Source organism: Chlorocebus sabaeus, chromosome 25, assembly GCF_047675955.1.
Source record: "Chlorocebus sabaeus isolate Y175 chromosome 25, mChlSab1.0.hap1, whole genome shotgun sequence".
Taxonomy (NCBI): Eukaryota; Metazoa; Chordata; class Mammalia; order Primates; family Cercopithecidae; genus Chlorocebus; species Chlorocebus sabaeus.
This window is the reverse complement of record NC_132928.1, coordinates 50,593,679-50,608,706: the sequence shown is the minus strand read 5'-3', so window position 1 is coordinate 50,608,706 and position 15,028 is coordinate 50,593,679. Positions and strand designations below refer to the sequence as shown.

The 15,028-nt window shown below is 39.4% G+C and overlaps 1 protein-coding gene and 1 pseudogene across 5 annotated transcripts in view; one reads left to right on the top strand and one right to left on the bottom strand.

Annotated features, from left to right (window-relative positions):
- ABL2 (ABL proto-oncogene 2, non-receptor tyrosine kinase) overlaps positions 1 to 15,028 on the bottom strand; it is a 127,113-nt gene that overhangs the window by 80,603 nt on the left and 31,482 nt on the right. The gene's annotated exons all lie outside the window — the stretch shown is intronic.
- LOC119619637 (protein SET pseudogene) lies at positions 1,891 to 3,264 on the top strand (annotated as a pseudogene).

The window sequence follows — 15,028 nt, the reverse complement described above, 5'->3', positions numbered from 1 at the left end:
CCTCCCAAAGTCCTGTGATTACAGGCGTAAGCCACTGCACCTGGCCTATCTTCAAACCATCTTTTCACTGTTCCTCACACTGTGAAGTCCTCTCCTCTCCTTACCAGCTTAAGTTCCATGGTCCATCATTATAATCACTTGCTCCTCTATCACTTGGACATACTCACTTTGCAGAATCACAAGCCAGGTAAATTCAACTATTCTCCTACTCCTAAAGTGAAGATGGCTGGAGAAAAAAAGCACAAAACCAAGCTGACTGGCCTCACTTTTAACTCAGAACCTTTAGCCTCAAATGAGCCCTTAACACTGCCTGGTGATCATACTATATTTCTCTAGTCCATTCGCTTTCCCACTTTTCTAGACAATTATATGCTCTCCTCTCTTTTCAAACTCCTAATAGCTTCCTTTCTTACTAAGCCAATGACCTGGCTTAGAAAATTAATCAGAGAGGATCTTCCAGGGTATTTGACTTTCTGTTTCTGAGCTGTTTCACTTAAGATAATGGCTTCCAGTTCCACCCATGTTGCCAAAACAGACATGATTTCATTCATTTTTATAGCTGAATAGTATTCCACTGTATACAGATATTACATTTTCTTTATCCGTTTATCCTTTGATAGACACTCATAAACCTTTTAATCTTAATTGCCAGCTTTATGGTTGTGTTTATTGTTTTATTATTTTGATTTAACATTTTGCATATTTAAATTTATTTAGGAGAGTTAAGTATGCAGTGTTAGTGGAAACTTTTTTGGTTAACAGCTTATAGACTTATTAATTTTAACAAGAACACCAGTTTGGCTTTGTAGGATATCTGATTTATGGAATATTTTAGGATATTAGAAATATTTTAGGATATCGGTATTTTTTTTTTTTTTGAGGTACAGAAAACTGGAAGTGGACTGTCATAGTATTGCTGGTAAGAATCACTGGGGCTCTTGATTTAACAAATAACTAAGTTTTTTTTTTTTTGAGACAGTGTCTCACTCTGTCACCCAGGCCAGAGTGCAGTGGCAAGATCACGGCTAACTGCAGCCTCGATCTCCTGGGCTCAAATGATCTCCTACTCAGCCTCCCAAATAGAGAACGGCATGTTCTCAAAAGTGGAAACTAAATAATGTGTACACATGGACATAACGTGTAGAATAGGACACTGGAGACTCAGAGGGCGGGGCGGGAGGTGAGGGATGAGAAATTACTTAATGTGTATGACTTATTCAGGTGATGGTCCCACTAAAAGTCCAGACTTCACCACGACGTAACAAAACTGTACTTGTACCACTTAAATTTATAACAACCACAAAAACATTAGAAAGTTTAAATAAATATGTATCCCTAGAAAGTACAGGTTGATTTTCACTTAAAGGAAGACAGTCACAAGGCTGTTAACCTTCTCAACAAGAAGAGCGCATCTTTCTATGTATGCATAAAGCACTCACCTCAGGTCAATTAATCACAAAGCAACAATCTAACAAAAAAAGATAATTCCTGTCTTTGTTCATGTAAAACTGAAATGATAAAAAAAAAAAAAAAAAGTAGGCCGGGCGCGGTGGCTCAAGCCTGTAATCCCAGCACTTTGGGAGGCCGAGACGGGCGGATCACGAGGTCAGGAGATCGAGACCATCCTGACTAACACGGTGAAACCCCGTCTCTACTAAAAAATACAAAAAACTAGCTGGACGAGGTGGCGGGCGCCTGTAGTCCCAGCTACACGGGAGGCTGAGGCAGGAGAATGGCGTAAACCTGGGAGGCGGAGCTTGCAGTAAGCTGAGATCCGGCCACTGCACTCCAGCCCGGGCGACAGAGCAAGACTCCGTCACAAAAAAAAAAAAAAAAAAGTATAATACAAACGTAAGTTAAAACGTAGAGCACTAAACCAGAAGCCAGAAGACCAAAGTTCTGGTCTTTTCTCTGCCATAACTAGATATGGGAATTTTACTGTGTTTCAATTTCTTCATCTGTAAAATTAGGGAGCAGGGGAAAAGATCACTCAAATTATTTCAGAGTTTTCTGAGCTTCCTCCTGACGAGCAAGGAGACTTGTGGTCTGATTCTCGAACTTTCCTAGCAGCATGGCCCCTAAATGCCAGTCTCCACTCCCGCCTCAAAAGAAGAAACCAAGACCATCTCCTGTTCTGAGACTGGAAGAGACATCATCAGCCTCTCTAGACTTGCCGAAGAAGAGAGAAAAAGAACAGCAGGAAGCAACTGAACATATTGATGAAGTACAAAATGAAACAAACAGGCTTAACGAACTGAGGGAGGAGATTTTGAAAGCAGAACAGAAAATAAACTCTGTCAACCATTTTTTTCAGAAGAGGTGAGAATTTATCGCCAAAATTCCAAGTTTTGGGGTTACAACGTTTGTCAACCATCCTCAAGTGTCTGCGCTGCTTAGGGAGAAGGACGAAGAGGGACTGCATTATCTGACCAAAGCTGAAGTGACAGAATTTGAAGATACTAAGTCAGGTTACAGAATAGACTTTTAGTTTGATGAAAATCCTTCCTTTGAAAATAAAGTTCTCTTCAAAGAACTTCATCTGAATGAGAGTGGTATTCCATCTTCAAAGTCCACCGAAATCAAATGGAATCTGGAAAGGATGTGATGAAACATTCAAGTCAAACACAGAATAAAGCCAGCAGGAAGAGGCAGCATGAGGCACCAGAGAGCTTCTTTACCTGGTTTACTGACCATTCTGATGTGGGTGCTGATGAGTTAGGAAAGGTCATCAAAGATGACATTTGTCCCATCCCATTAAAGTACCACTTGGTTCCCGATATGGACGATGAACGAGGAGGAGGAGAGGAGAAGGAGAAGAGGGAGAGGAGGAGGAGAAGGAGGAGGAGGAGGAAGGATTAGAAGATACTGAGGAAGGGGATGAGGAAGAAGATGATGATGATGATGAAGGGGAGGAATGAGAGTAGGATGAAGGAGAAGATGACTAATAGAACATTGATGGATTCAACCTTCCTTTTTAAAATTTTCTCCAGTCCCTGGGAGCAAGTTGCAGTCTTTATTTTTTTGCCCCTCTTGGGGCTCACTTGCCCTGCTCTTGAGGTCTCTTTTCTCTACACCATGGTTCTCAACTTATTTGGGGGGTAAATACTTTGAGCAGAATATTATGGGATAAGAGTCTCTACCCCTTTCTGTTCCAAATTCATTTTTATCCCTTCCTGTCTGAACAAAAACTGTATGGAATCACCACCACCGAGCTCTGTTGGAAAAAAGAAAAACCTGCTCCCTTCACTCTTCTGGAACCTGGAGGGTGCTAGGCCCCTGTGTGGTAGTGCACAGAATTCTAGTTCCTTTCCTCCTTTCTCTGTATACTGGACTCAGAGAGTACACTGTGTCTCTATGTGAATATGGACAGTTAGCATTTACCAATATGCATCTGTCTACTTTCTCTTATTTAAAAAGGGGAAAGAAAACTCTAAAAACTGGGGTTAGAGAAGGTCAGCAAAGGGTGGATTTGAGATGGTTGGGTGGGTTAAGTGGGCATTTTGACAACATGGCTTCTCTTTTGGCATGTTAAATTGAGATGTCTGACACACATCCTTGCAGTTTAAGGTAATACTTTTAAAATAAATTCTCTCCTAATGATGACTTGAGCCCTGCCACTCAATGGAAGAATCAGCAAAACCTGTAGTATCTTATTTGGAATTGACATTCTCTATTGTAATTTTCATCCTGTTTATTTTTTAAATTTTTCTTCTTGTTTCACTGGAAAGATGATGCTCAGTTTTAAAAGTTAAAAGTGTACAAGTTGCTTTGTATAAGTTGCTTTGCTATAAAACTAAATGTGTTCACAATGGAAAAAACTTTCCAGCTCAAACATCTTATGATTCCATGACCCAAAGTGAGGTTGTCATATTACATTTTCTTATTTTAAATAGAAATTAAAAGTACATAAGTCTGAGTTAAAGGTAGCATTATACTGTTTTTGACTAAAAGAGGTGGCTGTACATACATTATTTTATTAGCAATAATAAAAACTCATGAAGAGATATAATGAAAATTTAATAATAATATACAATGCTTTCCCTGGATAAAGTTACTTCTGTAATACTATTTTTTTAATTTAAAAAATTACCTTCTAAACCATTAACTTGAAATACTTAATAGCTACTTTTATAAGTCCTATTTTAGGAAGCCTAGACAAGCAAACCAAATTAATAGAAATTGAGAGTAGAGAAAATTAGCAATGGGCCAGGTGGAGTACCTCACACATGTAATCCCAGTACTTTGGGAGGCCCAGGTGGGGAGATTATTTAAGGCCAGGAGTTTGAGACCAGCCCGGACAACATGATGAAACCCTGTCTCTACTAAAAATACAAAAAAATTAGCTGGGTATGGTGGGGCATGCCTATAATCCCAGCTACTCGGGAGGCTGAGGCAGGAGAATTGCTTGAACCTGGGAGGCAGAAGTTACAGTGAGGTGAGATCGCACCACTGCACTCCAGCCTGGTTGACAGAGGGAGACTCTGTCTTTAAAAAAAAAAAAAAAAATCAGCAATGCCCTCTTCTGGGCTACAACTACTTAATGAGTAATATATACAAGCCTTGGAACTTATTTCACAATTCTTTTTGAGCATGTGTGCATGGGTTTACCAGCCATTTCAACTTCTTTTCTGTTTGTTTTTTGTTTTTTTGAGACGGAGTTTCACTCTTGTTGCCCAGGCTGGAGTGCAATGGCGTGATCTTGGCTCACTGAAATCTCCGCTTCCTGAGTTGAAGCGACTCTCCTGCCTCAGCCTCCCAAGTAGCTGGTATTACAGGCGCCCACCACCATGCCCAGCTATTTTTTTTTTGTATTTTTAGTAGAGACGGGGTTTCACTATGTTGCTCAGGCTGGTCTCAAATTCCTGACCTCAGATGATCCACCCACCTCAGCCTCCCAAAGTGCTGGGATTAAAGGGGTGAGTCACCACGCCTGGTCTCAACTTCTTTCTTAAACCTGACTGGATCCAGCAAATATTTATTTAAAGTATTGTCAATATGGCGGGCTTTCCCTTTAACTTTCATTTCCCATTTCTCTTCTGCTTCCAATACTATTTATTTATTTATTTATTTACAGAGTCTCATTCTGTCATCCAGACTGGAGTGCAGTGGTGCAACCTAGGCTCACTGCAACCTCCGCCTGCCAGGTTTAAGCAATTCTTGGGCGTCAGCCTCCCAAGCAGCTGGCACCACAGGTGCATGCCACCATGCCTGGCTAATTTTTGTATTTTTAGTAGAGACTGGGCTACGCCATGTTGGCCAGGCTGGTCTCGAACTCCTGACTGCAAGTGATCTGCCTGCCCCCACAAAGTGCTGGGATTACCATCGTGAGCCACCACGCCCGGCCCCATTACCATTTATATTTTAGCATACTTTGCAGTGTCCACTTTGATTTTCCATTTTCTACATCTTTACCATGTCTGGTCTCTCTGTCTCTCTTACATGTGATTTCATTTCTGACTCAAGGGACTTCATTCACTCAGTTAGGTATTAGGAGTTCTGAGATCCTCAAATTTCAGATTTCCCATGTTCCACCTCCTTTTTGCAATACCAGATGTAGCAGGTTTGCCAGCAAATTCAAACATATTATTCTATCAGTTTAAATTTTCCAAGTTGACATTTTTATATTCCATTTATTTTCATCACTAGCAACTAGGCTGTTTAAAGTCTAAGGATTTTGCCTTTTAAATACTTTCTAGCACTTTGATATACATTGGAGAAACCAAGGAAGTTTCAAATTCAAAATGTCATCTAGTCAAAATGGAGAGGAAAAAATAGCACCCAATATTTAATTTGTCAAAACTGTGCAACACAGCCCTTTTTTGGAAGGCCTAAGAAAAAAAATTATTGTATGCTATAATATAACTATAAAAGGTATTGGAGTTTCTTTGGGGAATTTTACCATATTTCTTGAAATATGGGATCTGTACAAATCTGAATCCCTCCAGAGTTTTAACTATAATTCCTAAAGTTATCATTTACAAATATAAATGTTCATTATGAATTCCTTTTTACTTCTTACCTCCATTCCTCAAGAGGTAAAAATCAAATCTAGGGGAAAAATAATACTAACTAAATTTGATAAAGCTCACTGTATCTAGTACAGTGTTGTATACTCTATGGCTATTTCAGAGTCATAACTAATCTCTCTGCTTTCACCCTTGCCCCCCAGAGTTTACTCTCCACAGAGCAGCTAGACTGAACCCTATAAATCTAAACTCGGCAAAAGATTCCCATCCCACTCAGAATAAAATCCTCCTTCCTTATTATGGTATACAAACCCTACATAACCAGTCACCAGCAATCCCCATCACTACTCCCACACAATTCTTTTACTTTCTTTTTTCTCTTATATATTATCCCCTACCATTCTCCTTCAGCTTTCCTCTCCAGCCAGTCTAGCCTCTTCTGCCATTCTGGAAGGATATACATCTCTACTGTAAATACAGTCTCCAGACTTTTGTCCTCGATGGTCCTCTTCCTGAAACATTTTTATCTCAAAGTCACAAGTTTGACTCTTTCAGACAGTAATTATCTGCTCGAACGTTACCCCATCAGAGGCTTTCCCCAGCCATCTAATCTAAAACAGCACATTCACTGGGCATAGTGACACAGGCCTGTAATCCTAGCACTGTGGGAAGCCAAGATGGGTGGATCACCAAAGGGCAGGAGTTGGAGAACAGCCTGGCCAATATGGCAAAACCCCATCTCTACTAAAAATACAAAAAAAAAAAAAAAAAAATAGTGGGGCGTGCTGGCAAACGCCTGTAATCCCAGCTACTCAGGGGGCTGAGGCAGGAGAATTGTTTGAACCCGGGAGGTGGAGGTTGCAGTAAGCTGAGATCACACCACCACACTCCAGCCTGGACAACAGAGGAAGACTCTTTCTCAAAAAAATAAAATAAAATAAAAAATAAAACAGCACTTCTGTATCACTCTCTCTCCCTTTACCCAGCACTATCTTCCTCCCTACCACTCATCATCTCATTATATAGTAAATCAATATTTAGTTAGTACCTGTTTCCACCCACTATAATGTAATTTCCATGAAGGTTGTGATTTGTTCAGTGCTGTTATTTCCAGTGCCAAAAAACTACCTCATAGGTGCTCAATAACTGTTGAGCAGATGAAAATTTAAAATGTCTGACTCTAGAATCCATGTTATCAACTTTACTTATTCATACACACCAAAGAAGTCCTTTAAATAATAAATGTTAGAAGTATATTTAAACTGAGAATATTGATTGCCTCTAAAGACAAGGCTAAAGGGAGAGAAATACAGGGAGATTAAATGTATACCCCTTAAATCTTGAACTATATTAATGAGTTAATTTTTCAAAATTAAACAAAATGTAACATGTTAATTTAACAGGTTATAATAATGACTGAATTACATTAACTTTCCAATTTAATTCTGCATTCTCAGGATATGGAACACTAATGGCCAAAACATGACAATCTTCATGTTGTTTTCGGGTGCTTTTTGTTGTTGTTGTTGTTGTTTTGACACAGAGTTTCACTCTTGTTGCCCAGGCTGGAGTGCAATGGTGTGATCTGGGCTCACTGCAACCTTCGTCTCCCAGGTTCAAGTGATTCTCCTGTCTCAGCCTCCCGAGTAGCTGGGAATATAGGTATGCAACACCACGGCTGGCTAATTTTGTATTTTTAATAGAGATGGGTTTTCACCATGTTGGCCAAGCTGGTCTCAAACTCCTGACTTCAGGTGATCCGCCCACCTTGGCCTCCCAAAGTGCTGGGATTACAGGCGTGAGCCACCACGCCCAGCCCTGTTCTAGGGTATTTTAATAAGACTCTCCGGGAATTTCTCAGAGCACAAGAAGTTAAATGTTACTTTCTTAAATGTTCCCTACTCTTGTATCATATTACAATCATATTACATATTACATCTTATCTTAATGTAATCATATTACATCTTAATTAGCAATCGCCTTGTCAGTAGGAAGTCCTTACCTACATTCATTTGTTCATTCATAAAGGGTGACACAGCCACCAAACAGTAAGCGGAGTCTGAGGATAAGAAAAACAAAATCCCCAAGTGTTTTTGCCTACTCTCACCACTCAGCACAATATTTCTGACACCAGATGTGTGGGGTTATTTCCTCCACACACCAAGCAAGCAGCGCACAAGCTGGGTGTCTTACAATTTAACTCAATTCTAATTCTATCTACCTAGAGATAGTGTCAGATTCCACAAGTCCAGGGCTCAGGCCCACATGACTGTCCTAGACTTCAGATGCCATTTCTGATTGATTGGCAATAAACTGGGGTTTCCACAACCCCTTCCTTGGTTAGATTAATTTGCAAGAGTGGCTCACAGAACTCAGGGAAACACTTTACATACATTTACTGATTTATATTATAAAGGATATTACAAAGGATACAGATGAACAGCCAAATAAAAAGATACACAGAGCAAGGTGTGGGAGAAGAGTGGCTGAGCGGAGTCCTTCAGTAACTTCCATGTGTTCAGCTCTTCCAAAGCTCTCTGAACCCAGTACTTTCAGGTTTTGTGAAGGCTTCATTACATAGGCATAGTTGATTAAATCACTGGCCATTGTTGATGAGGTTAACTTTCAGCCTCTCTTCCCTCCACAGAGATGTGGGGGTGGGGGTGGGATGTGGGGGTGGGGGTGGGATGAGGGGGTGAGGAGTGAGTGCTGAAAGTCCCGACCTTCTATCAGCCTCTCCTCAGTCTTTCAGATCAGTCCCCAGTCCCCATCCTGAAGCTATCTAGGGGTCCCCAGCCTCCAGTCATCTCATTAGCATACAAAAGACGCTCTAATCACTAGGGAGAGTCCTAGAATTTTAGGAGGTTTTTTTTTTTTTTTTGGCCAGGAAACAGAATAAAGACCAAATATATATTTCACAATATCACATAAAGTTTCATTGTTATAAGAAACTCTGTCACCAAAGTTCCCATAACAAAATATTCCAGGATATGGTCCATTATATCCAGAATTTAAGGTCCTAGGCCTGGTAATAGAGTTGGGCGGAAGAAGGGTTGAGTAGGAAAAAGTAGAAGCAGCAATCCAGCCAATTCTCACTTCCCCTTCTAACCACAGCTAGTCCCTATTTAGATAGGAAGCCACTCCCAGTTCTCTTGAAAACAGTGGTCCTCTCAACTGCCAAGGCCACAGGAAGAAGGTCACTTTCAGAAAAGAAAACCCAGAATGATGACAGTAATGAAATCCTTCATGGACCAATACTAGACTAATGGTCTTCCCAGTACTTTATAATTCTTACTACATCACAAAGGATGAGGATTATAAACCCAAAGTTAGAAAGAATAAGCACTGATTTCTGCCAGCTGTAAGGTAATAGATGATTGCACTTAACTTTCAAAATCAAATAAGGCTGGATACTTTTCCAACTCTTCTGCATTAAATTATTAGATGTTGTATGATAGTATAAGAACCTTAACCTTTCTGTATGAAATCCGTTTGTTTGTTTGTTTGTTTGTTTGTCTGAGATGGAGTTTCGCTCTTAATGCCCAGGCTGGAATGCAAAGGCGCAATCTCGGCTCACTGCAACCTCTGTCTCCTGGGTTCAAGCAATTCTCCTGCCTCATCCTGCCAAGTAGGTGGGATTACAGGCATGCGCCACCACGCCTGGCTAATTTTTTGTATTTTTAGTAGAGACAGGGTTTCACCATGTTGTCCAGGCTGGTCTCGAACTCCTGATCTCAGGTGATATCCACCCACCTCGGCCTCCCAAAGTGCTGGGATTATAGACATGAGCCACCGTGCCCAGCCTCTGAAATCACTATTACATACACATATTCTGCTATCATTTAAATAATCAACACTCTGTTAAGATTTTTAAAAATCACTAAAGAGTTTTCAAAAAATTACTAAGAAACAGTCTGTGTCCTATTAAATGACAGATGGAGCAATTACTAACTCAACAGAAATGAGACAGAAAATCTGACAATCAACTGGAAACTGTCATATACAAATTAAGGCTGGACCTAAGCAAAAGCATTACAAATGGTTTTTCTTTTGCTTTTATATTCTCTTTAATAAAAATACATTTAATTGCAAACAGAGTATAAAGCAGAAGAGTAACTGATACTTTGTGACATTTTACCATTCCCCTATAGTCAAAATATAACAAAATATTTGAACCAATCATATTTCACTCCTTGGTTAGTCACAGTATATAGCAGAGACTCTATACTCAGTAGTTATAGATTTAGTTATGAAAAACAATCCCTATACTCAGTAGTTAAGATTTAGCTATGAAAAACTATCCACAGGAATACCTTGGCTCTCACTCTCCCAAAGGTAGATACAGCTGGCATCTTGAGCATGCTAGTCAATCTATCCAAATGCACAACTACTAATATCCCACCACTCTCTAGCTGTTTCCTATTTCATTTCATTAGGGAGACAGAGACAAACCAAAAAACATAAGAGAACGTCAAATGTGGCCAGGCACAGTGGCTCACACCTGTAATCCCAGCACTCTGGGAGGCCGAGGCGTGCAGATCACAAGGTCAGGACATCAAGACAATCCTGGCTAACATGGTGAAACCCCGTCTCTACTAAAAATATTTTAAAAATTAGCCAGGCGTGGCAGCGGACGCCTGTAGTCCCAACTCCTCAGGAGGCTAAGGCAGGAGAATGGCGTGAACCTGGGAGGCGGAGGATGCAGTGAGCCGAGATAGTGCCACTGTACTCCAGTCTGGGCAACAGAGCAAGCCTCCGTTGCAAAAAAAAAAAAAGAATGTCAAATGCAACCGTTCCACCAACACTGTTATCTCCATAACATCCTATAAAATTATCACTCAAGCTCAAATTACAACAAACTCTCAATAAATCCTAGACCACTTTTATTTTCACTGGACAAATAAATATCCCTGTTCTTGTCCCACACCGCCTGAATTTCCATTTTCCAAGTCATGTTGTCATAATGGCACACAACTTCACCCATTTGTTCTACTTGTAAGCACCAGAAAAATCAAGTACATTAACTCAAGCAGGTTGAGTTAAATCTGACAATTCACTTAACCTTTAATTACTTATGTGCTAGACATAAAAGAATGAAACACATGGCATGCAGAAAAATTGTACAATCATATCACATAGAAAAAATTTTAAAACTAGGTTAGGAAAAGTAAATTAATAAATTTTGGTTAATCAAAGTATGTTCTGAAACATTAAGTCTGATAACTTCTTCCTAATAAATACAAGAGCCTGAATTATTTTCTTAAAATTTTGCTATTTCAAGTACAGAATTTTTTGCATATTTTTCTTTAAAGCGTTAAGTCACACTGCATTATGTCTATTTGAATTACTACTTAAATTACTAGAAAGAAATCAAGATAACATTAAACTCTTAAAATATCTTTGGTAACTGAAGGAATTATCTTCTGTGTTGTCTATATTAAAGGTCATATCATATTTCATACTTTTTTTAAACATTTAAACAGCATACATGGTATGATGGAGAAAATTATAACAAACTCACACCAAATATCAGCCTTTCTGAATTTCCAAAAAAGGGCACAACTTGCAAAAAAAAAAAAAGGAACCATAATTTTCATGTATCAAGAAAAAAATATAATAATCAGTTTTTCTAAAGTACTCAAAGAAGTCAATTTGAGGCAACACTACCAGAAAAAGTCGCCAATGAAATCATACAAAATTTCTAAACTTAAAAAATGTAGTAGGCTCTTTCTAAAGGTGAATATTATCGTCAAATCAGTAACTCAAACCAGCCCTAAATGTCTGTTTTTTTTTTTTTTTTTTTTCCGGTAAGCAAGTGGGATTTAATTTTTTGTTGTTGTTTGTTTCTTTTTTGAGACAGAGTCTTGTTCTGTCACCCAGGCTGGAGTGTAACGGCGCGATCCTGACTCACTTGCAACCTCCATCTCCTGGGTTCAAGCAATTATCCTGCCTCAAGCTCCCAAATAGCTGGGATTACAGGTGCCCGCCACCACGCCCGGCTAATTTTTTGTATTTTTAGTAGAGACGGGGTTTCACCATGTTCACCAAGCTACTCTCGAACTCCTGACCTCAAGTGATCCGCCCGCCCTTGGCCTCCCAAAATGCTGGGATTACAGGTGTGAGCCACCATGCCTGACCTGTTTTTTTGTGGTTTTTTGTTTTTTGGTTTTTTTTTTGGATGGAGTCTCACTCAGTCGCCCAGACTGGAGTGCAGTGGTGCAATCTCAACTCACTGCAAGCTCCACCTCCCAGGTTCACGCCATTCTCCTGCCTCAGCCTCCCGAGTAGCTGGGACTACAGACGCCCACCACCACGTGGCCTGGCTAATTTTTTGTATGTTTTTAAGTAAAGACGGGGTTTCACCTTATTAGCCAGGATGGTCTCGATCCTGGCCTAATTTTAAGTTACAGCAGAAACTGGATTTTCTTCCTAAGTACTGGAGTATCCCCTAGTGGACTGGTGAGGAACAGTTTCTTGTCTTAATCAAACTCTGTCATAATAAATTCACTCTTTTATAATCTCACCTAAATAACTTTTTTCCCATAGTCAAAACAGAGTTAACATTAGTTTTTATAAATTTCATAATTTTGACTACAATGAAGGTCCTGCAAGGTAGAAACACATTTTTTTTGGCAAATACCATTTCCAGTGTTTCAAATATAATAACCTCTTTCAAGAATCTTGAATCATGAGCATGAATTTAGTAATTGAAAAACCAATCATCCTTAATAGTTTCCTAATGACATAACTTAAGGCAAAGGAAGTTTTTATGGAAATTAAACTACTTCACTGAGCTAAATGTCAACAATCAAATCGTGAACATTAAGCAGAGTGCTTTTCTTTTTTTTTTTTTTTTTTTTTTTTTGAGACGGAGTCTTGCTCTGTCGCCCAGGCTGGAGTGCAGTGGCTGGATCTCGGCTCACTGCAAGCTCTGCCTCCTGGGTTCACGCCATTCTCCTGCCTCAGCCTCCCGAGTAGCTGGGACTACAGGCGCCCGCCACCTCGCCCGGCTAGTTTTTTGTATTTTTTTAGTAGAGATGGGGTTTCACCGTATTAGCCAGGATGGTCTCGATCTCCTGACCTCGTGATCCGCCCGTCTCGGCCTCCCAAAGTGCTGGGATTACAGGCTTGAGCCACCGCGCCCGGCCTAAGCAGAGTGCTTTTCTAAAGAGCCAGGGGTTTCAAGCCAGGAGGCTTGAAAATGATTTTTTTTTTTTTATCATATAATTTATGCTAACATAGAATAAAGATTTCTAAAAAACCATTTTTAAGGTATCAACATTCTATTTACACACAAATTAAAACTCAGCACACAAAACACTTCATATTTCTGTAAATAATTAAAATCCACTGAAGAATACAAGGGCTCCAGCTAGCAGTATGACTGGAACCTTGTGAGAAACCCTGAGCTAGAAACACCCAGCTAAAACACTCTCAGATTTCTAACACTCAGAATAAATGTTGTTTGTTTTAAGCTGCTAAATTTGGGGATAACCGGTTACTCAGCAACAAATATGCTGTGTTTAATATGCTTAAAGAAAAAAAGAAGGCAATGATAGTAAGAAGAAAATGGCATTATAAAACAAAGAAAATAACAAATGTTGGTGAGGGTATGGAGAAACTGGAACCCTTGTGCATTATTGGTGGGAATATAAAATGGTCAAGCCACTATGGAAGACAGTATGGTGATTCCTCAGAAAAATTAAACATAGAATTACTGTATGATCCAACAATTCCACTTCTGTATATATATTCAAAAGAATTGAAAGCAGGAACTCAGAGATACTTGCATGTCCATGTTCACTGCAGCATCAGTCACAACAGCCAAAAGGTGGAAGCAACCAAAGTAGTCCACAAAGAGATGAGTGGATAAAGAAAATGGGCTACATACACACCATTAAATATCATTCAGCCTTAAAAAAAAAAAAAAAGAAATTCTCACACACATTACAACACGGATGTACCTTGAAGACATTAAGTTAAATGAAATGAGCCAGTGACAAAAGGGCAAATACTATATGATTCCATTTATATGAGGAACCTAGAGTAATCAGACTCATAAAGGCAGAAAGTAAAATGTGGTTGCCAAGGGCTGGAGGAAAAGGGCAAACGGTGAATTATAGTTTAACAGATGCAGAGCTTCAGTGTGGAAGAAGAAAAGAGTTCTGGAGATGGACGGTGGTCATGTATGGTTACACAACAATATGAAAAGAGCGATGGCTCACACTTGTAATCCCAGCACTTCAGGAAGCCGAGGTGGGCGGATCACTTGAGGCCAGGAGTTTGAGACCAGCCTGGCCAATATGGCGAAACCCTATCTCTAATAGAAATACAAAAATTAGCCGGGTGTGGTAGCAAGTGCCTGTAATCCCAGCTACTCGGGAGGCTGAGGCAGGAGAATCATTTGAACTCAGGAGGTAGAGGTTGTAGTGAGCCAAGATCGCACCACTGCAATCCAGCCTGGGTAGCAAGAGCGAAACTCAAGTCTAAAAAAAAAAAAAATTTTCAAATGGTTAAAATGGTACATTTTATGTTATATGTATTTTACCACCATTTTTTTATAAGATCAGATTTTACAGAGAATCAAACAGAACCTGAAGAAATAAAAGACACAATAATTGAAATTAGTTCAATGGATGAATTAAATAGCAGATGAGATCAGCTAAAGAGGACTGTGAATACACAAAATGTAGCATGGTGATACAAAAATTGAATATATCAAACAGAAGTTATGCAACATGAGGACAGAATAGAATGTCCAACATATCTACATACCATTCAAGAGGGAAAGAAAAGAAAAATGAGAAAGAGGCAATATTTGAAGATATAATTGCTGAGACTTTTCCAAAAACTGCTATAGTTTCTGGAAGCACAAAGAATTGCTAGTAGGATAAGAAGAAATCTATACCTAGTCACTTTCCAGTGAAAATGCAAGACACTAAAGACAAAAAAAATTTAACCACCAGATAGAAATGACAGATTGTCTACAGTAAGGACAATTATACCAACAGTTTCTCAATAGCAACAATGGCACCCAAGGGATAATAAAAATATATATATAT